The sequence below is a fragment of the Stenella coeruleoalba genome (assembly GCF_951394435.1).
Source record: "Stenella coeruleoalba genome assembly, chromosome: 20".
Classification (NCBI taxonomy): domain Eukaryota; kingdom Metazoa; phylum Chordata; class Mammalia; order Artiodactyla; family Delphinidae; genus Stenella; species Stenella coeruleoalba.
Window position 1 is genome coordinate 55,294,773 of NC_137166.1, and position 26,405 is coordinate 55,321,177.

At 46.1% G+C, this 26,405-nt stretch overlaps 1 protein-coding gene across 14 annotated transcripts in view; it reads right to left on the minus strand.

Annotated features, from left to right (window-relative positions):
* NLRP7 (NLR family pyrin domain containing 7) overlaps positions 1-26,405 on the minus strand; it is a 182,347-nt gene that overhangs the window by 5,519 nt on the left and 150,423 nt on the right. For 7 of the 14 annotated variants that reach the window (XM_079906902.1, XM_079906903.1, XM_079906898.1 and 4 more), the window contains one exon: positions 22,857-24,178. The gene's annotated coding sequence lies outside the window, so the exon portion shown is untranslated. Of the gene's footprint in view, positions 1-8,882; positions 9,663-9,819; positions 9,930-22,856; positions 24,179-26,405 lie in introns of those variants that run through there. The other 7 variants (XM_079906907.1, XM_079906906.1, XM_079906899.1 and 4 more) reach the window with 5 other exon arrangements.

The window sequence follows — 26,405 nt, forward strand, 5'->3', positions numbered from 1 at the left end:
AAATGGGCAAAACAACTAAATAGACATTCCTCCAAAGAAGACATACGGGTGGTCAACAGGTGCATGAAAAGATGCTCAACATCGCTAATTATTAGAGAAAGCAAATCAAAACCACAAGGAGGTTTCACCTCACACCGGTCAGAATGGCCATCATCAAAAAGTCTACAGATAACAAATGCTGGAGAGGGTGTGGAGAAAAGGGAACCCTCCTACACTGTGAGTGGGAATGTAAATTGGTGCAGCCACTATGGAAATCAGTATGGAGGTTCCTCAAAAAACTAAAAACAGAGTTGCCATATGAGCCGGCAATCCCATTCCTGGGCATAGATCCAGAAAAGATGAAAACTCTCAGTTGAAAAGATACCTGCACCTCAGTGTTCATAGCAGCACTATTTACAATAGCCAGGACATGGAAACAACCCAAGTGCCCATCAACAGAGGATTGGTTTAAAAAGATGTGGTATATACATATAACAGAATATTACTCAGCCATAAAAAGTAATGAAATAATGCCATTTGCAGCAACGTGGATGGACCTAGAGAATATCATACTAAGTGAAGTAAGTCAGAGAAAGAGAAATATTACATGATATCACTTATATGTGGAATCTAAAAAATAATACAAGTGAATCTATATACAAAACAGAGACAGACTCACAGACATAGAAAACAAATTTATGGTGACCAAAGTAGAAAGAGAGGGGCAGGGAGGGATAAGTTAGGACTATGGGATTAACAGATACAAACTACTATGCATAAAATAGATAAGCAACAAGGAGTTACTGTATAGCGCAGGGAACTATAGTCATTATCTTATAATAACCTATAATGGAATATAATCTCAATAAATATATATAACTGAATCGCTTTGCTGTACACCCGAGAGTAACACAATATTGTAAATCAACTATACTTCAATTTTTAAAAATTGACATTAACAAAAAAAAATCTTTTCTACAGAAAGTGAAGATAAAGGGGTACCAGACAAAGAGACAAGTCATCATCTATGGAGAGAGTGGGTGTTTTGCGGTTGCCCAGTGATATTGACTGAAGCGGATGTTACGTAAGATTGTTTGCATCCTGCGGCGGACCGTCCTGACGTGGCGGTGAGCATCACATCCATTCCGTGTATCCTTTCCCACCAGGTACTGGCATTTATCTCCCTGGTGGGCATGATTGCTTCTGGCCGTTGCAGTATCCACAGAGATGACGGGCATCACTTATTTCCAGGTGTGGCCTGCCTCTCCCGCTGCCCCCCTCCCCCCGCAGCAGGGTCCTGCGTGGGATGCAGGGTCCGCCCGTCCAGGAACGCCTGCAGCAGATCTTGACATGAAGGGAAAGTAACTTGGATCACGCCAGATTCTGCAGTGGGCGTTTACCTATCACGGTACCACCTGAAGTCACCCCCCGTCTGTGCTGTACTCGCTCAGCCCTTGTCCTACCGTGACCCTCCTGGCCCCTTCTCTTCTTCAGGATACACGCGCCCCATCCCCCGGGGCCTTCTCCCCCTCTGGCAGTCCTCTGGGGTGTTCTCAGTGGCAGGCAAACCTGCTTCTGCTGTGCGTGCTGGGTGTGCCAGCAGGGGAGGTTCCCGCCAGCTGCCCAGCTTCACCTCCCCACACCCCAGCCCCGTAGCCCCAAATTCGGGGGATCCTGTCCTGTTCCACCATGCTCCAGCTCTGTCCCATGGAGGTTCTGAGATGTCTTAGAATAATAGACTTCATTATTATTCAGGCACGGTGAGGCCAGAGGATCGGAAGGCTACTGTCTCAGCAAGATGGTTTGCCATGCTCACAGGTTCCAAGGTCAGGGGGCACTGTCTCCTCCTGGCTTGCAGTTGACTGCCCTTCTAGCTGTGTCCTCACGAGGGAGACAGAGTCAGAGACAGAGACACAGGGTGGGGGGCACTCTGGCGTGCTTTCCTCTTCCTACCAGGTCACTAATCCCCACGTGAGGGCTCCACCCTCATGACTTAATCACCTCCCAAAGGCCCCACCTCCTAATACAATGGTACATTGGGAGTCAGGGCTTCAACATGTGATTTGGGGGTTGAGGGGTGGGAGCACATTCAGTCCACAGCACCCTACAAGAAAGGAACGCCCGCTCTCTTCTGCAAAGTACGTTTGCAAGAACCCCACCCTCTTATGAGTCCCTTACCTCAAGACGGGTGATGGGGTAATTGTGCCACTCTAGACCTCTGCATGTCTGAAGCTTCTCTTTAGAACAGGCAGACATTTATCACCTAGGCACTTTCCCACTGGGACCTCAATCAAAGGGGAGAGATGGGGGAAATTCCCTTTAAAAAAACCCCCAGCTTTATTGAGGTATAAGTATTGATATACACAGAACTGCATATATTTAATGTATACTATTTGATGACTTTGGACAAATGCAAACACTGTGATACCATCACCACAATCAAGGTAACGGTTGTTTTCAACACCTCCCAGGCTTTTCTTATTCCCGCTTTTAACATTCTTTTATGCTCTCCTTTGAGAAGGTTTTTATTTTTTTCATTTTAAAAATTATTTATTTATTTTTGGCCAAACCGCGAGGCATGCGGGATCTTAGTTCCCCGACCAGTGATCGAACCCGGGCCCCCTGCAGTGGAAGCACAGTCTTAACCACTGGACCGCCAGGGAAGTCCCGAGAAGGTCTGTGCACCTTCACAAAAAATGACTCTCCAGCTCTCCGTAACTTTACAGCTAGGCTGGGTTTTTGCTTGTTTGTTGTGTTTTTGTTTTTTTGTGGTACGTGGGCCTCTCACTGTTGTGGCCTCTCCCGTTGCGGAGCACAGGCTCTGGACGCGCAGGCTCAGCGGCCATGGTTCACGGGCACAGCCGCTCCGCGGCATGTGAGATCTTCCCGGACCGGGGCACGAACCCGTGTACCCTGCCTCGGCAGGCGGACTCTCAACCACTGTGCTACCAGGGAAGCCCATTAGCTGTTATTTTTTTATCGAGAGGAAATTCACATCAAATTAACCATTTAAAAATGCTGGAGAGGGTGTGGAGAAAAGGGAACCCTCCTACACTGTTGGTGGGAATGTAAGTTGGTGCAGCCACTATGGAGAACAGTATGGAGATTCCTTAAGAAGCTAAAAATAGAATTACCATATGATCCAGCAATCCCACTCTTGGGCATAGATCCAGAAAAGATGAAAACTCTAATTTGAAAAGATACATGCACCCAATGTTCATAGCAGCACTATTTATAATAGCCAAGACATGGAAGCAACCTAGGCATCCTTTGACAGATGAATGGATAAAGAAGACGTGGTACGCGCATGCGCGCGCGTGCGCGCACGCACACACACACACACACGTGCCACGGGATACTCCTCGGCCACAGAAAAGAACGAAATAATGCCACTGGCAGCAACATGGATGGACCTACAGATCATCATACTAAGTGAAGTAAGCCAGAGAAAGACAAACATTTTATTACTTATATGTGGAATCTAAGAAACTGTACAAACGAACTTATTTACAAAACAGATACAGACTCACAGACATAGAAAACAAACTTCTGGTTACCAAAGGGGAAAGGAGAGGGAGAGGGATAAATTAGGAGTTTGAGATGGACAGAAAAACACTACTATATATAAAATAGATCAACAAGGACCTACCGTATAGCACAGGAAACTATATTTTATATCCCGTAATAAACCATAATGGAAAAGAATCTGAAAAAGTATATATATGGATATATATATATGTCACTTTGCTGTACACCTGAAACTAAGAAAACACTGTAAGTCAACTATACTTCAATAAAAAGTTTTGAAAAAAATAAATTAAAAAGTAATTTAATGATTTTAAAGCACGCAATTCAATGACATTTAGCACGTTCCCCAAGCAGCGCAACCATCGCTCTATCTAGTTCCGGAAAATATTCATCACCCCAAAGGAAGCCCCGTACCTGTTAGCAGACACTCCCGTTCCCCTCCCCACAGCCCCAGGCAAGCACTCATCTGCTTTCTGTCTCTCTGGATTTGCCTGTTCTGGACATTTCCTAGAAATGGAACCATACAGTGGGTGACCTTCTATGTGTGGCTCTTTCACTCAGAGTCACATTTCGAGGTTCATCCACAGGGTGGAATGTATCGGCTCGTCTTTGCTTTACGGCTGAGTAAGAATCTGGTGAGTGGATGGAACGCATTTCGGTTATCATTTTTCCTTTTACTATTACAACTGCCACTACGTCTGCTATTATCAGTACAACTGCTGGGAATGTTTGCACAAGAGGATGGAAAACTGGCTGGAGAAAGAAAACGGATGAACTCAGAGGGACACACATGTGGGTTCAAATCCCAAATCCCTCACTGTATAGGCCTGCAGTCCCATGGCACTCACACCCCTGATCTGGCCTCAGTGTTCTTAGCTGCAAAATGAAGTTAATGATCCCCACTTCAGTTTGTTTTTATTCAATTTTAATTTTTCGTTTTTAAAATGTGGTAAAAATGTACATAACATTAAATTTCCATTTTAGCCATTTTTAAGTGAGTTCAGTGGCACCAAATACACTCACAGTGTACAACCGTCGCCACCTTCCATAGAACTTTTTCAACTTGTAAAACTGAGACTCTGTTCCTACTACACACCAATTCCCCATCCCCCCAGCCCCCAGCCCCTGCACCCACCATTTTTCAGGGACAGTGACTGTATTTTATATCTTGATAGTGGTTTGGGCATCTGTCAAAACACAGCTCCTAGTACATTTAAATGTGTCCATTTCATTTCACTGAACCCACATTTTAACACACAACAAAAAAGAAGGAACATGAAGTTTGAACTCTAGGTAATGATGCACTTGCTGAAATATTCAGGCGGAAGCATACTGAAGTCTGCAACTGACTTTATTTAATTTATTTTTTGGCTGTGTTGGGACTTCATTGCTGTGTGTGGGCTTTCTCTAGTTGCGGCGAGCGGGGGCTACTCTTCGTTGTGGTGCGTGGGCTTTTCATTGCGGTAGCTTCTCTTGTTGCAGAGCACGGGCTCTAGAGCGCAGGCTCAGTAGTGTGGCGCACGGGCCTAGCTGCTCCGTGGCATGGGGGATCCTCCTAGACCAGGGCTCGAACCCACGTTCCCTGCATTGGCAGACAGATTCTTAACCACTGCGCCACCAGGGAAGTCCCTGCAACTGACTTTTAAAGGCACCCCAGGGACTTCCCTGGTGGCGCAGTGGTTGAGAATCCGCCTGCCAATGCACGGGACATGGGTTCGATCCCTGGTACGGGAGGATCCCACATGCCACGGAGCGGCTAAGCTCGTGTGCCACAACTACTGAGCCTCTGCTCTAGAGCCCATGTGCCACAACTACTGAGCCCGTGCCACAACTACTGAAGCCCGCACGCCTAGAGCCCGTGCTCCGCAACAAAAGAAGCCACCGCAACGAGAACCCCGCGCCCGGCAACAAAGAGTAGCCCCTGCTCACCGCAACTAGAGAAAGTCCGTGCACAGCAATGAAGACCCAATGCAGCGGAAAATTTTAAAAATAATTTAAAAAAATAATAAAGGCACCCCAAACACCCCAAGTGGGTTGATGGATAGCTACGTGATAAAACAGAGTAGAATGTCAATGGTTGAACCCAGGTAGTGTGTATGTGGGCAGTCACTGTGACATTCTGTCAACTTCTCTGTGTGTCTGAAACATTTTCATAATAATATGTTGGAGGAAAAACTCAGCCTGTAACAGTCATCTCACCCTCAGTCTTGTTAGTCTCTTCAGTTATTAAAAAAAACCCTCCAGGCACCTGGCAAAACGTGTGTGGGAAGAGGTTTTATTTAAGGAGTCACTGGGATCGGTAGTCACAGTGCTGCAGAGCGCGTGTCTCACTGTCGGATCTCTGAGTTGGGACCCTTCTCTTCTTTGGAAAGAAGCTTCCAGCAGTCCCAGCCTTAGTGGGAAGTCTATTCGGCCTTCCTCTGTGGCAGCTGTCTCCGCCGTTTGAGGTAGTATGTTTCTGACACCCACTCCCACATGTGTTTTTCCCCCGTACCACCAAGCAATTCTCCGGACACCAGCTGGATGCCTTACAGTTCACTCAATGGAAAAGACGCAAAGTATTTACATGGGAAGGGGCTCGGAGTTTTCATACTCTCTTCTCTGAGTAGCACCACCCTCCCCAAATCTCCACGTGTTCACCAGCCCGGAAGCTCTCCGTTTAAACCCCTTCCGTTTGGGGTTTTATGGAGGCTTCGATACATAGGCAAGATTGATTAAATCACGGCCATTGGTGATCGATTCAACCTCCAGCCCCTCTCCCCTCCCTGGTGGTTGGGGTTGGGGGGAGGGTGGTGAGACGGAAAGCTCCAACCCTCTAATCACATGGTTGGTTCTCCTGGCAACCAGCCCCACCCTCAGGTGCTTCCAAAAGTCACCTCATTAACAAATTCAGGGGCTATTGAAAGGGGTTTGTTAGGAATATCAAGACACCTTTATCACTTAGGAAATTCCAAGGGTTTTAGGAGCTCTGTGACAGAAACAGGGAAAAAGACCAAATTATATTTCTTCCTATAAACCACAATATCACAGGTAGACAGTGAGCAGGGGTCCTGGGCTCAACCTATCATATAGTCCCATGTGTGGGACTTTTCCTCTTGAGTTAAGGCAAAGATGCTTTGCCTCCTTTGTTTCCTGCCCATTCTCACAGCTTGATTTCTCTAGTCTTCCCTTCTGTTCCAAAAGCTACCCAGTATCTTGGTAATAAATTCCTTCTTGGCCAAAACTAACCAGTTATTTTCTGTTGCTTGCAGACTGAGACTCTGAATTGATACACTACGAATCAGAGTACAATCACTGCTACTTCTACTAACTAACCTTACTTCAGGGTTCAGTATATATAAAATGTTTTCAGGCATTGATCAACATCTTACTCTGCTCCGGCTGCTATAACAAAGAAGAGGCCAGGTGGCTTCTGGGCAACATTTATTTCTCACAGTTCTGGAGGCTGTCCAAGACCAAGGTGCTGCTAGATTCCATGTCTGGTGAGGGACCATTTTCTCTCTCCACCATATGAGGAAACCAGGACCCTCATCAGAATCCAACTATACTGTCACCCAGATCTCAGACTTCCCAGCCTCCAAAACTGTGAGCAATAAATGTTATTGCACTCTCTATAGCATTCTGTTAGAGCCGCCTGAACAGACTAAAACAGGACAGGTGGCTCTTTGCCGTTGGGCTGTCCTGCACTGCCCTGCACATTGCAGGGTGCCTGGGAGCAACCCTGGCCTCCATTCGCCAGAGGCCACAGCGTCACTCTCCAGTTGTGACAATCAAAAACGTCTCCAGCATTTCCTGGTGTCTATACTTGGGACCCTTCTCTTATTACTGTGGATTCCATGAGCCTGTGGTAATTATCCAGAAGATCCCAGGGACTCTAATTACCCAGCTGGTTCTAGGAGCTCCTGGTGCAATTACCCAGCTGGTGGTTCCTAAGGCTATACCATGATCCCCTAGTTGCTTCTAGCTACTCTACATACTTCAGTGACTGTACATAATTATGGGCCAATTCCTAGAACCCTGCCGTAATTAGCTGGCCTTTTATAGAAATCCAATCATAACTACCCAGACAATTTATTTACTAAGTAGAGTGCCATTGAAGCTTCTAGTATTTAAGCCCCTCTTCTGGGTACCAGGGACATAGACAATACACAATACAGATTCAGAGTTCCATCTGTCTCCCTCTGCGAGAATATAATATCCTCAAGGGCAGGGATTTTTGTTTGTTTACTGATGGACCTCAAGAACCTCAAACAGTGTCTGGCACACAGTAGAGGATCAGCAAATGCTTATTGAATGAAGACATGAATTTGTAGGATAAAAAAAAACATTTTTCCGGGACTTTCCTGGTGGCACAGTGGTTAAGAATCCGTCTGCCAATTCAGGGGACAGGGGTTTGATCCCTGGTCCGGGAAGATCCCACATGTTGTGGAGCAACTAAGCCCGAGCGCCACAACTACTGAGCCTGTGCTTTAGAGCCCGTGAGCCACAACTACTGAAGCCCGCACGCCAAGAGCCCGTGCTCCGCAACGAGAAGCCACCGCAGTGAGGCGCCCGCGCACCGCAACGAAGAGTAGCCCCTGCTCACCGCAACTAGAGAAAGCCTGCACGCAGCAGCGAAGACCCAACGCAGCCCAAATAAACATTTTTCCTTCAACCTGGAAGGGAATTTCTCCACTGCGGCCACAAGAGGGAGCTCAAGATACAAGTTAATTCTTTGCAGCTCCAGATGGGCGGTCTCTGCCCCTCAGCCTCCGGGACCAGGGCCAGGTGACTGCCCTCCCAGCCCCCCAACTCTCTCCAACGCCTCAACACATCCTTTCTCCTTGGGGAGCCTCCACCTCCCCTTCTGTACTGGGAGATGCAAATGCCTGGAATGAGCTGCTCTGAAGAGCAGAATGGACAGAAAATGCATGAACTTGAAGGAGCTTTAAAAACTACTGCCTGGGTCGAAACTCATCAAATGATATACATTAAACATGCGCAAGTTTTTAAAAAAAATATCAATTACACCTCAATAAATCTGTTAATAAAGAAAGAAAATTTAAAATTACACCGAACTATGTCGGAGAGCGGGTAATTTCCCCTGTACCCCTGTTGACTAATTGTGTCTGGACTAATAATAAAGTAGACACAAGGCAGATTAACAGGAGGAAAACAACTTTTAATTAGTTTGCACAGAGGACTCTTAGAAATAGGACCTCAGGGCTTCCCTGGTGGCACAGTGATGGGAGTCCGCCTGCCGATGCAGGGGACGCGGTTCGTGCCCCGGTCCAGGAAGATTCCACGTGCCGCGGAGCGGCTGCGCCCGTGGGCCGTGGCCGCCGAGCCTGCGCGTCCGGAGCCTGTGCTCCGCAACGGGAGAGACCACAGCAGTGGGAGGCCCGCGTACCACAAAAAAAAAAAAAAAAAAAAAAAAAAAGGACCTAAAAAGTGGCTAAAGCCGGCAGCTTTTATACTTTTTAGACAAAGAATAAATTGGTGAGGAATTGACAGTACAAAGAAACTTTGGCTTTGGATGTTTAGTTGAAGAATCTAAAGAGTTTGGGCTTGGCTAGTAAATTAGTAAAGCAACAAGGTTTGTTTCTACAGGCTTTTTGGCTCCAAATTCCCTGTCTCTGAGGATAAGGGCGTCCTTCTACCTCCAGATGCAGGAAGGGTACCTCTCGTATAAAAGACACTTTCAGGGAGACACAGGTCAGAGTGTCCTCACATCAGCTGCTCCTCCAGCAACTTTAACACTAAATAAACAACACGTCTATGGTGGCATATTTTGGGGTGGCCCGCCCTAGCCTCAACAACAACAGTGCAAATCCAACAGCAGTGCAAATCCATGAGGCTAGCACAAGAAACTTGAACATCCCAGTACAATCAACAAAATAAGAACAATCAAAGGAACCGACAATAATGCCATCTCCCAAGGCAGTAACGTGCTTTAGAAAAAACTTACCGGGCTCCCTGGTGGCGCAGGGGTTAAGAATCCACCTGCCAATGCAGGGGACACGGGTTCGAGTCCTGGTCCGGGAAGATCCCACATGCCGCGGAGCAACTAAGCCCGTGCGCCACAACTACTGAGCCTGCGCTCTAGCGCCCTTGAGCCACAGCTACTGAGCCCGCGTGCTGCAACTATTGAAGCCCAAGCACCTAGAGCCCGTGCTCTGCAACAAGAGAAGCCACCGCAATGAGAAGCCCGTGCACCGCAAGGAAGAGTAGCCCCCGCTCGCCGCAACTAGAGAAAGCCCGCGTGCAGCAACAAAGACCCAACGCAGCCAAAAATAAAAATAAATAAATTTATTAAAAAAAAATACAACTTACCGACCATATACTTCCTCGTTCCCAGAGAAGAAAACATGCTCATAGAGGTTATCATGCAGCAGAGTCATTGTGTCCGAATATCAGTGAATATGAAAGCAGGATGAGTTCCACTAAAAATCAAAGCAGAAATAGGAGATGACTACAGTTAACTAAGGTCATGAGGATGGGGTCCTGACCCAACAGGACTTGTATCCTTACAAGAGGAGGAAGAGACACCAGGTACCTATCTTTCTCCGTGTGCGGGCACAGAGGGTAGACCACACGAAGACACAGGTAGAAGACAGCTGGCTGTCTGCAAGCCAAGGAGAGAAGCCTCAGGAGAAAGCAATCTTGCCGACACCTTGATTTCAGGCTCCAGGACTAAAGACAATAGATTTCTTTTAAGCCACCCAATCTGCAGCGGTCCCAGCAGACTAGTATAGGATGTAGATATCAAAGATCAGTGCAAATGCCAGCTCTGCTTTCAGCTCTCAGGGCTGTAGTAATTTCCTGTGGTTGTTTTAACAAATGACCACAGCCTTTGTGGCTCAGAAAAACACCAATGTATTGACTTACAGCTCTTGAGGCAAGAAGTGTAACATGGGTCTCGCTGGGCAGGGCTTCATGGCTTCTGGAGGCTCCTGGGGAGAATCTGTTCCCGTGCCTTATTCCAGCCTCTAGAGACGCCTGCATTCCTTGACTCGTGGCCCTGTCCTTCATCTTCACGTCTCTCCCTGACTCTCCTGCCTCCGTCTTTTAATAAGTGTCCTCGTGATTACGTGGAACCCACCTGGTTAATCTAGGCTCATCTCCCCACCTCAGGATCAGCTGAGTAGCAACCGTGATTCCACCTGCAACTTTAATAGCCTCTTGCACGTAATGGAACATACTTACAAGCTCTGGGACTTTGGAAGTGGACATCTTTGTGGGGGGAGCATTTTTCTGTGTACCACAATCTGCAAGAGGTCCCATCACCCGCACAGCTGCTGTGTGACCTTGTGAAGGGGATATTTCCCCTCTGGCCTCTCATTTCTTCCTCCGACCTGACAATAACCCTTTCAGTTGTATCAGGCAATTTTGAACAAATGATGGAATAAAAAGTGTCACAGACCCAGTGCAGACCTGGAAATTGCTTAACAGATGCTAACTATCCTTGTTATCATTAATGTTAATTATATAAATCGGAGACTTGATTACATTTCCATCACCCTACCTGCAAACACCCCCACCCCTGCCCAGCATCCACCAACCCAAAGCCTCGAGGCCCAGCTTCCTTCACTCCTCAACCATTTGAGCAGTGAAAGACCCAGCTGGCCTGAGTCTGCATGGAATTCCACTCCCCCTTTCCCACTTGAACTGAACTGAAATGGGATCTCGGAAGAGGGTCTGAGCGGAATGAGATGATGATGTTCACGAAAGGAACCTGGTCCATCTCCTGGATTCTAGCAGCTCTCTGAAACACGGGAGACACAAACTCGCAACGTGCCCATCTCCCTGTGCCTGGTGGGGATCCAGCTACAGGAGAACCCTGGAGGAGAAGCAGAAACCGACCCCTAACCCAGCCCCAGAGCATCCCACCACGTGGAGCCCATCAAAAGGCTGCAGGATGAGTTCAGGAGAGGAGGACTCTTACCCAGGATTTTGGTATCTTAAAACAGCCTTTAATCCTGGATAAAACCCACCCCACACTCATTAGGATGGCTACTATAAAATATACCCAGAAAATAACAAGTGTTGGATGATCCCACTTATATGAGGTTCCTAGAATAGTCAAATTCATAGAAACAGAAGGTAGAATGGCGATTGACAGGGGATGGAGGAAGGGGGTGGGGCTTGGTTGTTTAATGTACAGAGTTTTAGTTTTGCAGGATGAAAATAGTCCTAGAGACGGATGGTGGAGATGGTTGTACAACAATGTAAATGTCCTTAATTCTACTGAACTTGACACTTATAAACGGTCATGATGGTACCTTTTATGTTATGTGTATTTTACCACAATAAAAAAATGGAAAAAAAGTGGATAAAAGGAGGCAAAGTACAGTGGTTCTCTCTGGAGTATAACTGATGGGTAATGCTTCTGTGCGTTGTTCTGTATTTTTTGAATATTCCACAACAGTCGTGAGTTTATCTGGAAATTTTTTTTTTTTTTGCCAAAGAGAAAACCACAAATGCTGGCTGATTTATTCACTTAGACTCTTAGCAGTCACTTTCCTGGGCCTATGTTGCGTTCTGGGGACAGAGATGAAGCAGCTTGTGAATTAGGGTAGGGGACAGATGTGGGAAATGTCCACATTATCTAGGCATTCTGTGATGTGGGATCTGACGGGAGGCAGCAGAGGGCGCTGCGGAGGAACGAAAAGGAAACTCCTACTTGAGTGAAAGGTTTGGGGTTGTGTTTGGGAAGGTGATGGGAACGGACACCAGTCTTAGAAGGGATCTTGGTACCGTATCTGTTCTCATTAAGCCTGTGCCTTCAGCGCCCTACAGGTAGCAATTACTTACGTATTTATTTTTGATTATCAGAGCATCACATACCAGTGGAGAAAAGAAACACTTTCATGAATGAAATTAAGACCATTAACTGTCCCAATATCCTGGGATAAACCACAATGGAAAAGAATATGAAAAAGAATGTATATACGTGTATAACTGAATCACTTTGTTGTACAGCAGAAATTAAAACATTGTAAGTCAACTCTACTTCAATAAAATAAATTTAAAAATAATAAATAAAAATTGATTGTACAATTTTCAAAATAAATCACAAGGAGACACCTAGCTATTCCTTCAACAAATGTCTGACATTGAGCAGGTACCCAGGAAAAATCTATTCATTGGATGCAAAAAAAAAAAAGAGCTTTAATTGTCCATTTGGAAAAATAAAACAATTAGATTCCTAATTTACACCATATGCAAAAATTAACTCCAGTTGGATTGAGAAACTAAATGTGGAAAAGAATCTAGGAAACTCCTCCTCGGTCCTGGATGTTATAAAGTTATTCTTTGGATGTTATAAAGTTATTCTTCTATAGCATGTTCTACTTATTTAAACAATACAAAACACTTCTTTAAAAATGTATTTATTCATTTTTGGATGTGTTGGGTCTTCGTTGCTGCACACAGACCCTTTCTCTAGTTGCAGCGGTGCATGGGCTTCTCACTGCGGTGGCCTCTCTTGTTGAGGAGCCTGGGCCCTAGGCACACGGGCCTCAGTAGTTGCAGCGCATGGGCTCAGCAGTTGTGGCTCACGGGCTCTAGAGCGCAGGCTCAGTAGTTGTGGCGCACGGGCTTAGTTGCTCCGTGGCATGTGGGATCTTCCTGGACCAGGACTCAAACCCGCGTCCCTTGCACTGGCAGGCAGATTCTTAACCACTGCAGCACCAGGGAATTCCCATAAATACTGTATTGACCTTGATTTGATACGTAACAATACACTCTGGGATCTTTCCTTACTGGTACGTAGGTTATTTTCAAATACATTTCTCCATCATCTTCTAATTTCCACAGTGGTCGATGAGAAGTCTGATGTGATTCTGAGCTAGGAACAATTACTTTAAAAAATTTACAGAGGAAGAAGCAGATGCACAAAGAGATTAATTAACTTGCTCAAAGTACAGAACTTATAACTAGCAGAGTCCAGAGTCATACATAGAAATCTAGTCTCTGGAATTGTATTCGATGATAATGCACTATATGCTTCCCTATACTTCCCATATTCTGTATGTATCTATTCATCTATCAGCATTCAAAAATATTTACTGAGGGCTTCCCTGGTGGCGCAGTGGTTGAGAGTCCGCCTGCCGATGCAAGGGACACTGGTTTGTGCCCCGGTCCGGGAAGATCCCATATGCCACAGAGCGGCTGGGCCCGTGAACCATGGCCGCTGAGCCTGTGCATCTGGAGCCTGTGCTCTGCAACACGAGAGGCCACAGCAGTGAGGGGCCCGCATACTGCAAAAAAAAAAAAAAAAAAAATATATATATATATATATATATATATATATATATATATTTACTGAATATCTACTATGTGCCGGTTACTGTTCTAGATGCAAGGATACAATGGGAAACGCTACCAAAAAAAAAAAAACCTCTAGAGATTAGAATAGCAATACATTCTAGAGGGAGACAGACAGTAAAGAATATTAGTAAGAAAATACATAACAAGGCTAGTGATACATGCTGAAGGAAAATAAAAAAACAGCAAAAGATAAATATACAATCTGGAGGCGGTGTAGCAGTTTTAGAAAGGATGGTGGTCTGGGAAGATCTAAGTGAGAAGGAAACATTGGAGCAGGACTAGAGGACAGGATGTGGTGAGGAGCCACGTGCATCTCTGGCGGAAGAACATTCCAGGCAGAGAAAACGGCATGTGCAAAGGTCCTGAGGCAGAAGCATGCTTGGCGTGTTCCAGGCATAGCAAAGACACCCATGTGGCTGAAGCAGAGCCAGTGAGGAGATACAATTACAGAAGATGCATTGCCCTGTAAGTCTGACCGAGATGGCAAGCCCTGGAATGATTCTGAGCAGAGTGATACAAAGTGGCTAGTTTGGGTTGCATTTTATTGCCAAATTGTATTTTATTATCCGCGTGCTTTATTCCATGGAATCAGGCTTGTATTTTGGAGAAAGATCCCATTCTAAAAAAATTTTTTATTATTTATTTATTTTCCTTTTGGCCGCACTGTGCAGCATGTGGGATCCTAGCTCCCCCACCAGGGATCAAACCTGTGCCCCTGTGGTGGAAGCACAGAGTCTTAACTACTGGACTGCCAGGGAAGTCCCCCCCCACCCCGTTTTCTTTAAATTGAGATACAGCTGCCATATAATATTGTGTAAGTATTGTGTAAGGTGAACCACAGACTGATTTGATACGTTTATACTGAAGTATGATTGCCATCATAGCGTTGGCTAACACCTCTGTTGTGTCACATAATTATAATGTCTTCTTGCAGTGGGAACATTCAAGATCTAGTGTCTTAGCAGGTTTAATGTTTAGAATACAGTTTTATCATCCATAATCACTATACTATGCATTAGATCTCCAGGACTTATCTACTAGTTGCAAGTTTGTATCCTTAAACAACATCTCCCTATTTCCCTCGTCACCACCATTCCACTCTCTGTTACTATTTCACTTTTTTTAGATTCCACATATAAGCGATATCATACAGTATTTATCTTTCTCAGTCTTACTAATCTCACCTAATATAATGCCCTCAAGATCCAACCATCGTGTTATGGCAAATGGTAGGACTTCGTTTTTTCTGGTAGCTGAGTAGTATTCATATATACAGCACATCTTTTTTTTTTTTAATAAGTGATTTTATTTAATTTTGGTCGAACCACATGGCTTGCGGGATCTTAGTTCCCCGACTAGGGATTGAACCCGGGCCCTCAGCAGTGAAAGTGCAGAGTCCTAAGCACTGGACCACCAGGGAAGTCCCACACCACATCTTTATCCATTCATCCACTGATGGACACTTAGGTTGTTTCCATATCTTGTGCATATTGTGAATAATGCTGCAATGAACACAGGAGTGCAGATAACTCTTCAGATCGGGTTTTCGTCTCCTTTGGATAAATACCCGGAGATGGGATTGCTGGATCCCATGGTAGTTCTATTTTTAGTTTTTTGAGGAACAAGAGATTTGGTTTTCATGAATGGACTGGTGTATTATATATATGGAAACAGTGCCAACCATTTCAGGAGAACTGCCTTCAGTCCTCTTGTGGACATCCCGGTGTGGACACCCAGACATCATTCTTGCGCCTCCATTCCGAGGGCTGGTAATTGGGAACGGGTGACGTACCCCTCAGACCTTCCCTCTCAAAGGAGACAGACCAGGGTCTTCCTTGGCAGCCTCCTCCCGGCTCTGGGGACTGGAGATCGACCGTGAGCGTCTCTCCCTGTGAAGACCTCTACTACTGCTCTGCTCAGCGAGGCCTCCGCCCAAAGCCAAAGTCCTATTTTATCCCATAATTTCCCAGGAATAATAAAGCGTTCCATAGGGATCAGCTTTTGGCTAGCTTTTCTCGGTTGCCTCGTCATCATTTCTGTAAGATCCACCTTTTTCCTTCAACAGATTTTTACTCGCAAGGAAATGACTTCCGAGAATGACAGCCACAATGCTGGCTAGTCACTTTCTCTCATCTAGATCTGCCCAAACTCCAGAACCGAGCTTGGCCGGCATCCCTAGTGCTTTGGCAGCCATGGCTGTGTCCGCCCTCCCCTATCTGCCGGGCTTGGCCCCAATTCTGGGAGGAACTGTTAAGTTTAACGGGGTGACACTGCTGCTTGGTTGAGATTAGACCACATGGGGGAGGTTAAAAATGAGTAGGGGAAGAAAGACAAATACCATATGATATTACTTATATGTGGAATCTAAAATATGCCACAAATGCACCTGTCTAAGAAACAGAAAACAGACTCACATAGAGAACAGACTTGCGGTTGCCAAGCGGGAGGGGGTGTGGGGGAGGGATGGATTGAGAGTTTGGGATTAGCAGATGCAAACTATTGCATATAGAATGGGTAAACAAGGTCCTACTGTATAGCCCAGGGAACTATATTCAGTATCTTGGGATAAACCATAATGGAAAAGAATTAAAAGAATGTTAGAAACCCAAACCAAACAAATAACGAGTTGGCAGGGGAGGTTAGGGGGCTCTTGCAATAATCCAGGTGACAGCTGACGTGGTTCAGACCAGGGTTGTGTTAGCAGAAGTGGTGAGGTGAGATTGCAGTTCTGCAATTCTCTCTCTCTCTCTTCCTTCTCTCCATCCCTCCCTCTGCTCTCTCTTCCCCTTAACGGGACTCCAGTTACACATATGTTGGACCTTTTTAGCATGTCCCATACTTGTCTCATGCCCTTTATTTTATTAATTGAGGTAAGTCATGCCCTCTTCTGAATATTTATTCTTCAGTCTCTCTGCACCTCTGTCTGGGTAGGTCTCTGAGACCTATGTCTCAGGTCACTCTTTCTCTCTTCAGCTGAGTCCAATTTGCTGTTAACCCCATAGTTGAGTTCACAGTTTCAGTAACTACATGTTTCAATTCTAGAATTTGTATTTATGTTTTCATATTTTCTAGTTCTTTGTTGAAATTTCCCATCTTGCCATTTATTTGTACATAGTGGTTATAATTATTTGAAGCCCAACGTGGTCTATTTCTATGACATACTTTTCCCCCCTCTGGGTTCTTTGGGCTAATCTTAACCACCTGATGCCTTATTGCTTTTGATTATGTGCCAAAAATTGCGTGTGATGTTTTTGGGGATACTCTGCCACTCTGTACGGTTGTTCTCTTCCAGAGAGGATATATTTTTGCTTGGACTAAAGACCAGTCCTTTTCACTTTTTATAACTGGGTTTCTCCCCTTCTGAGGTCTTGCTAATGCCCAGATCACCTTCATCCCAGGATGTGACCCTTCAGGGATGTTTATGGGGTACTTCCTCCTGATGGACCCTTCTGCCTGATGCCCTCAATTTGAAAATATTGTTTAATGCGATGGCCCAAAGTTCCACCCAGCTTTTCAGTCTCTTCTCTGCTGCTTTTACTTTCAGTAGCCGCAAACTGTCAGTGTAAACCTATCCCCAAGTGATAAATCCCCCTCTCTTGGTTTCCTTCCCCTTTTGTAACTTGGAACCATAAACTCTGTCTGCTTTGGAAGCTCTCCAAGGCTGACAAACAGATGTTCTCTATGCTTTTTCTCTGTTTCTGTTTGTTTTGTTTTATTTTTTTGCAGTGGGAAGTTTAATCTAAAACAACACAGTCAGACATTTCTGGGAACCAAACTTCCATCAGCATTTCTTTTCAGCCTAGTTTCCATTCTTGAAACCGTGCGTTTTTAAAAAACCCTTACAGCTATCACCCTACCCCAAGCAACTCAAGTCTTCCCTGGAGGGCAAGAGCTCCTTAACTGGTCTATACACACGGTTTTGTTTTAATAACTATAAAAATGTCCATTTATGTTATATATTATTGCTAAATATAGTATCACAATAATAGGTGAGAACATAGGGTCCTCCCAGGTTGAAATCCAGCTCCAACACTTATCTGACGCACGGCACTAATCACCCTGGTTGCCCCTCTGAGCCTCCCTGTCCTCATCTATAAAACACATCGACTCCTCTACTGAATCTTGTGAGAATTAAGAAAACTGTCCATATGGAGGACTCAGAACGGTGACTGGCACATAACAGGTGCTCAGAAAATGTGAGTTCTTATGTTTATTGCCTCCTCCGATTCTGTCTCCATGAAGTGGCCGTATATATATCTTAGACAAAAATCTGATCATGCCAGGCTTACGTTGAAAACCTTTCCCGTTGGGCTTCCCTGGTGGCGCAGTGGTTGACAGTCCACCTGCCGATGCAGGGGACACGGGTTCGTGCCCCGTTCTGGGAAGATCCCACATGCCGTGAAGCGGCTGGGCCCGTGAGCCATGGCCGCTGAGCCTGCGCGTCCGGAGCCTGTGCTCCGCAACGGAAGAGGCCACAGCAGTGAGGGGCCCGCGTACCGCAAAAAAAAACCAAAAAACAACAAACCTTTCCCATTATCCTGAAGATCAAATCCCAAATCTTTACGTCGCCTTTTACAAAGCCCTGCACATTCAATCCCTATGGAAGCATCTCCTCAATGTCCTCCAATTTCCAGTGCTTTGGGAATTGTGTCTACTTCTGAGAACTTGCACAATTATTTCCTGACTCAGGGCTAGAGTCAGGATTCTGCCTAGATTCTCCTCAACTCTCAGCTCTGCTGACAGTTCCTCCATCCTCACACTCCTACTCAAGCTCAGCATCATGCAGGGGCCTTCCCCGAGGTCTGCACTCAAGGTCAAGTCCCCTTTTGACACAGAGTCATAGCCACTGTTTCCCTTGGGGCGCCTACGACGTGAGCAGCTATGGCTTACCACGCACCACACTTTCATGGCTTCTCCTATATTGTGTTATCACTGCCCCACAGCTGCCCCACAAGACACTGTATACCAGACTTTCCTACACCCAGCTGTGGACTCGTGATGAATTCTCATCAATGGAATGAGAGCAGAGGTGATACCTGCCACTTCCGGATTTTTTAAAAAAAGAAATGATGTGGGACTTCCCTGGTGGCGCAGTGGTTAAGAATCCGCCTGCCAATGCAGGGGACACGGATTCGAGCCCTGGTCCGGGAAGATCCCACATGCCGCGGAGCAACTAAGCCGGCGCGCCACAACTACTGAGTGCATGCCACAACTACTGAAGCCCGCGTGCCTAGAGCCCGTGCTCCGCAACAAGAGAAGCCACCGCAATGAGAAGCCCGCACACCGCAACGAAGAGTAGCCCCCGCTCGCCACAACTAGAGAGAGCCCGCGCGCAGCAACGAAGACCCAACGCAGCCAAAAATAAATAACTCAATTTAAAAAAAAGAAGAAGGAAGAAATGGATGCGTCATTTTCACTCTCTCATTCTCCTTCCCCTCCTGGTAGCAGAGTACTCCAAGATCTTAGTGGGTGCTGGGGCCAAAAGTTGGAAGAATCCTGGGAGCATGTGTCACCCCATGGAGGAACTCCAACTGCCGAGCTGGGGGCACCCGTACTGAAGGGTTACATGAGCGAGAAATAAGACATTCCACTGAGACAAACTACTGAGCTTTTGAGGTTGATGTGTGGGGGGAAAAAATCTAGTGTTACTAGAGGTTAGATATCACCCCTGCAATCACATGATTTTTGGAGACCTTTGACGTGTGTCTTCCTCATTAGACCGGGAGCTCCATTAATTTGCATATTCCAAATGTTCGGCACAGACTCAGGTCCTTAAGAGACGCCCAATAAATATGTATTTGTTGAAACAACAAAAAAGGAAAGTCGCCGACTCACACCTCCCTAGGAAGGCGACTCGCTTCAGGCCCCACGTTCTACATGAGACAGAGCCGGCATCACAGTATCATTTACGTCTAACTCCTGTCGGTGCTCAGAGTCCCCCTCACACCCTAGGGCCAGCCTTGCCAATCTGGATGCGGTGTTTGGATGGGAGATTCAAGTCGGGCATGAGTGTGGTTGGACCAGTCCTCCTCTCCCACACCCCCAGTCAAGGGAAGGAGGAACTAGGTCATGTGGATGAACTTTCCGTTAAACCACTTAGTAAGAAAACCACAAGATGGTTCGGATTGAGTCTCTGACCACCACAGCCCGTACATCTGTCCGTTGGCAAGGCTGAGTCTTGGGCAGGAGCATCGTGCCTGCCGTGTTTACTTTTTGGTTTTCCATTGGTGAGTTCTGACATGGCAGGAGGGGATCTCTGGGCTGGGGGACCAGGATGCTGAAAATCCAGGTCCTTCCCTAGACCATAGTCCTGGTTGGATCGATGCCATGGGACCTTAGCCTATGATTCAAGGGGGAGCAGAGACTATGGAAAGAAGGTATTGTCTACCCAAGCCTCAGGCTCCCCTGCCCCGGCCTTGAACCAGGGGCTTAGGGGCTTAATCAGATATGGATTCTGAGTGAAGAATGGAGCCCTTTAAACCTGGATTTCTCTACTAGGCCACAAGAGAGGAGGGAGAGGAGGCCACAATCTTGAGTCTGGGCCACAAGATTTGGGTACGAGAGAGTAAGTCTGTGTCCTAAAGTGCTAAGGTCTACACTGGGTCAATGCAGTCGACTCTCACCCGCAGAGCCGGAACTGGGTAAGAAAAGGCTGGGATGGTGAGCGTATTTGCGGAGTGCTTTTGGAGTCTAAACTCTCAAGTGCTTGGACTCCGTGAGATCATAGTTCCCTGACCAGGGCTCGAACTCGCGCCCCCTGCACTGGAAGCATGCAGTCTTAACCACTGGGTCACCGGGGGAGCCCCGTGAGGCTCTAGATTTGATCCCCTTCTAGAAAGCTACTCTAGAGTCATTTTCCTGGGTGATCCAGACTCGGTGTCAGACCAGAAGAATTCCAGGACCCTCTGGGGCTGGGAGCTGTCCAGGTCTGATGAATTCTGTCTGGATAGAGATGGAAATCCGGAGCTCTGGGATAAAGATGTCACCAGAATCACCCAACTACACGGGAGCAGACAATTCAGGCCTTCGCCACAGTCACTACGGCAGCTGAAGCCACGGCTGGCGATTTCAGGTTGGACGCCTATCCAGAGGTTGCCCAGTCTCAGGTCCCGCCCGTCGTGTTCGGATCAAGGGGGAAATGGATGGGCCACGTGGAGCCCTTCGCAGAGACAAGAACAGAGGGCGAGGGAGGTGAGGAACCAACCCCCCTTCACACGGCCACCCCCCTGTCCTCTGGTTGCTCGTGACATCTACCTTCAGCTTAGCCAGCACTGGGCGGGTTTCTGGAGAGAACGTGGAAATGCATGCCTTTAGTGTTCCTCAGAACTCCAGTGTAGCTGGTTCCTTCTAGTACCGAGGCGTCCATCAGCTCCAATGGTGCATCAGCCGGAGGGGTCATAATGACACGCTCCTTTGCTCTCCATGCTCCTGGGAGGCGGCTACCCACAAGGAGCTTTATTGTCTGGTCTCCCTTGCATCTGCTTGTGACTGTAGTAAGTAAATATAGCCAAGAAAGTTGGGCAGAAATAACGTGTATCACTTCCAGGCCAGCGACTTACAGGTGGACATACCCTTTCTGCTTTCTCTTTCTCTTTCCTTTGGTTGGAAGCAGAGGACACTGTTGCCCACGAGGATGGCGGGGCCACAGATGGAAGAGGCTGATGTTCCTGAGACCTCCTAAGACAGGAAGTTCAAATCCTTCCCAGGAAGACCCACATTGGTCATGAGGAAGCAACAGACTCCCTTTGTGTTAAGACACTGGTATTTCAGGGCTGACCTGTTACAGTGGTGACTGTTACCCCTCTTTCATATCACAATGGTAGTTAAATAATTGATGAGTAGCTAAGTAATTGATTGATTCTAACCCCTCATTGGATGGAAGCTCTGCTGAGCACAGGGACCGTATCTGTTTTGTTCACTTCTGTATCCCAAACACCAAGCGCATGACAGGAAATGGCTAAATATTGGTCAACTGGCTTCTGAAGAAAGGGAGCTCACAAAACTCACATTTATGAAAGTTTATGGGGAAAGGGACTTGTCCAAGGTTGTTGTAGGAGACAGAGGAAGATCTCATTCCGTCTGACTTCTCAGCCCACGCTCTGCACTTCTTTCAATATCTTAACAGCCAAGTTTCCACTACACACCTACTCAGAGTGGCCAAGACCCAAAACACTGACACCAAAGGCTGGCGAGGACGTGGGGCAACAGAAACTCGCATTCATTGCTGGTGGGAAACGCAAAAGGGTACATTTTGACCATTTCGCAGTTTCTTACCAAACTCAACCTGCTTACTACCGTATGACCCAGCAGTTGTGCTCCTTGGTATTTACTTAAATGAACTGAAAAGTTATGTGACCACCTAGAGGGGTGGGATAGGGAGGGTGGGAGGGAGGGAGACGCAAGAGAGAAGAGCTATGAGAACATACGTATATGTACAACTGATTCACTTTGTTTTATAAAGCAGAAACTAACACACCATTGTAAAGCAATTATACTCCAATGAAGATGTTAAAAAAAAAAACAGAAAAGTTATTTCCACACAAAAACCTGCACACAGATGTTTAAAGCAGCTGCTTTTTCATAACTGCCAAAACTTGGAAGCAACCGAGATGCTGTTCAGCAGGTGAACAGCTAAGTAAACCGTGGTCCGTCCACAATGGAATATTATTCAGTGCTAAGAAGCTACGAGCTATCAAGCCATGGAAAAACACGGAGGAACTTGAAATGCTTATCTCCAAGTGGAAGGAGTCAATCTGAAAAGGCTACAGGCCGCATGATTCCAACTCTATGACAGTCTGGAAAAGGAAAGACGATGGATACAGTAAAAAGATCAGCTGTTGCCAGGGGTTAGGAAGGAGGGAAGCATGAAGAGGTAGAGCAGAGAGGAATTTCAGGGCAGTGAAACTACTCTGTACGATACTGCAGTGGTGGACGCATGGCATTATACGTTTGTCCGAACACATAAAATGTACAACACCAAGAGTGAGCCCTCTTACGCTAATACGTATAAAATAGATAACTAATAAGAACCTGCTGTATTAAAAAAAAAACAATTCAGAAAAAAAGAAAAAGAGTGAGCCCCCATGTAAACTACGGGCTTTGGGTGGTTATGATGTGTCGATGTGAGTTCATCAGTTGTAACACGTGTACCACGCCAGCGTGTTGATAATGCGGGAGGCTGTGCATGTCTGGGGGCGGGGGGTGGACGGGAAACCTTGGTATCTTCTGCTTCAGTAGTTGTGGCTCACAGGCTCAGTAGTTGTGGCGCACGGGCTTAGCTGCTCCACGGCATGTGGGATCCTCCCAGACCAGGGCTCGAACCCTTGTCCCCTGCATTGACAGGCGGATTCTTAACCACTGTGCCACCAGGGAAGGCCCCTCTTCTGCCCAATTTTGCTGTGATCCTAAAACTAGTCTAAGAAATAAAATTCATTTGCGAAAAGAACCAAATTACCCATCTGACCTTGACGGTGGGTCGCGGATGGTGTTTCAGATAAGTGAGCAGCGGTTTGCTTGCAAAGCTACTGAAACATCTGTTATGCTAAGAAGCAGCCCTCACTGCTGATGGGGGTGGCGGTGAGAAGGACAAAGCTCAAGGAAAGGAGTTACTTCCCTTTTTCTGAGAAAATCAACAGGAAAACCGAGACATACTTGGGGTTAAGCTTCCGCACATCCTACCCTGCATGTCTGTCTGTCGAGTTGGGCTCCACTGCCTACCTGTCTGTCGAGTTGGGTTGTTTCGGTTCCTCTGTTTGCACGTGCTGGCCTGCCTCGCTCTGTCCCCTCATCCTCCTTGGAGAGCTTCCCTTGGCGATGAGCATGCCTGGGCTGCTTTCTCCCCGGGCTCTGTGATTCTGCCCTTGCAAGGACTTTCAGATGCTAATGATGGATGGTGACCATCAATCCTCCTGGGAACAATGGGCTCCCACTGATACCCCAGGCTTGTGATGACCTGTGAGCATGGCCAGCTAACCCCAGTCCTCTGTGGGGCTCAGACGGGCTGTTTTAAGCTTTTTACCCAGGTAGTCACATGTATGGGAGGTCCACCTTAGGTTCTTGGGGACACAGAGAGGCCCTCCAGACTCAGTGGGAGAGAAGGACACGGACAGAGACAGAGAGAGAGGAAAAAAAAGGAGAGACAGAGAATTTGCATAAAGTCAGACTAAGCGAGACAGAAGAGAGGAAGAGCCAGAGACAGATGTACTGACTGAAGGAGACCTCTACTTACTTCAGGCGCCAAGGGTGTGTTTAGAGATGCTCCACCAAGCGTGGCGGCCGCTACCCACAGGTGTCTGTGGATCAATCTACACAAAGCCAGTCTCAGCCGCCATGTGCTTCAATTATAAAACACACCCGGGACCTGGAAGACAGAGTAAAAAGAAAGAGTGTGAGCTATGTCGTTGGTCATTTTTCACACTGAAAAGATAACGTTTTAAAACAGATTGGGTTAAATGAAACATAGGTATAATTACTTTCCATCAGTTTCTTTTTAGTGTGGACCTTTAAACACGCACATGTGGCTAGTACTTGCGGTTGATATTGTATTTTAATTGGAAAGTGCTGGTTTAGGGAGCTGGCTGGCCACCTTAACACCCCACACTCTTCGCAAAGGAGACTCAAAGGAAAATGGGCATCTTCCCTGAAGCAGATGCTCAGACAGTCTCCGGAGAGCCTATGACCAAGAGGCATCACTCAGAGACCTGGTGGGACTTATCCTTTCTGTCCTAAGAGAGATGAGCTAACGTTCCAGGTCTTGCTTAGCAGACCGTGGTTTTTCTGGCTTCCCTTGAACTTGGTGACTTCAGTCACTGAAGACATCTCCAGTCACAATGGCTTTTCTGACAACGACCTCTCGTGTCATTGGATCCTAATGAGTTTTGAACCCTGACTTCATGGTCATGGGGGGCCGGAACAGTGCAGAACACAAAAACAATAAACTGGACATAAGATAAATCTATCCAGATTGAAGTACTCAGAAAAGAAAATGGAAACCCAAAGGAAAATTCTAAGAGACTTGTGGAGCACAGGAAAAAGTTTCTACGTTTGACTAACTGGAGCCCCAGGAGCCAAGAAGAGAGAGAATGAAGAAAAAGCAATATTTGAGGAGATAATGACCTAGAAATTATCCAGCTTTATCTAATTTTAATTTTATCCAACTTTTAATTATCCGAAGTGATCCATTTGGGGAACTTTCCTGGTGGTCCAGTGGTTAAGACTCAGTGCTCCCAACGCAGGGGGCACGGGTTCGATCCCCGGTCAGGGAACCCAATCCTGCATGCTGCGTGGCACGGCCAAAAAACAAACAAACAAAAACCAAACCAAACCAAACCAAAACGAGAAACCAAAGTGATCCGTTTTTGCTTCCCAAATTGGATCAGCCACCAAGCCACTGCTTCCAGAAGCTCAGAGAAACCCAAGATAAGTACATATAAAACAGTGTTTAGTACTTCAAAGAGAATTCATCCAAACTTTAAAGGAAAAATAACACCAATCTTATAAAAAGCATTTCAGTGAGAAAAAAGAGAGAATATACCTTATATCCTATGAATTTATTTGTCTATTTATTTATACTGAGACATAATTACATATAACATTGTTTAAGTGTAAGGTGTGCAGTATATTGATTTGATACATTTAAATATTGCACCTTGATTACCACTGTAGCATTAGCTAACACATCCATCCCGTCACACAGCTGCCATTTCTCTTTTCCTTTGTGCCGAGAACAAGATCTAGTCTCTTAGCAACTATGAAGTCTAGAGTACGGTATTGTTGTCTATAACTACCATGCTATATATTAGATCCCCAGAACTTCTTCATCTTACAACTGCAAGCTGGTACCCTTTGGCCAGCATATCCCCACTTTCCCCACCCCGGCCCTTAAAAAACAATCATTCTACCCTCTATTTCTACGAGTTGGCTTCTTTTAGATGCCCTATAGAAGTGAGATCGTACAACATTTGTCTTTCTCTGTCTGATTTACTTCACTCAGCATGATGCCCTCAGGGCTCATCCTTACTTTTCCAAATGGTAGGATTTCTTTCTTTCTCATGGCTGAATAATATTCCACTTATAAATATACCACATCTTCTTTAACCATTCATCTGTTGAGTGACACTTAGGTTGCTTCCATATCTTGGCTATTATGAATAATGCTGCAATGAACATGGGAATTCAGAAATCTCTTAGAGATTCTGTTTTCATTTCCTTTAGATATATACTCAGAAGTGGGATTGCTAGGTCATATGGTAGTTCTATTTTTAATTTTTTGAGGAAGATCTATACTGTTTTCTATATCCCATTTTGGGATTCGAGCAAAGTCTTGATTTCAAAGCCCAACTAAGGATATTATGTGATAAAATATTACAAACTAATCTTGTCAAGAATCCTTAATAAAAATGAGCAAATAATATAGTTATATAATAACAATACTATTTTATAACCAAGTGGGATTTATACCTTCTATGCAGAATGACTTAACATTTAAAAATACATCAGGGGGGGCTTCCCTGGTGGCGCAGTGGTTGAGAGTCCGCCTGCCGATGCAGGGGACGCGGGTTCGTGCCCCGGTCCGGGAAGATCCCACA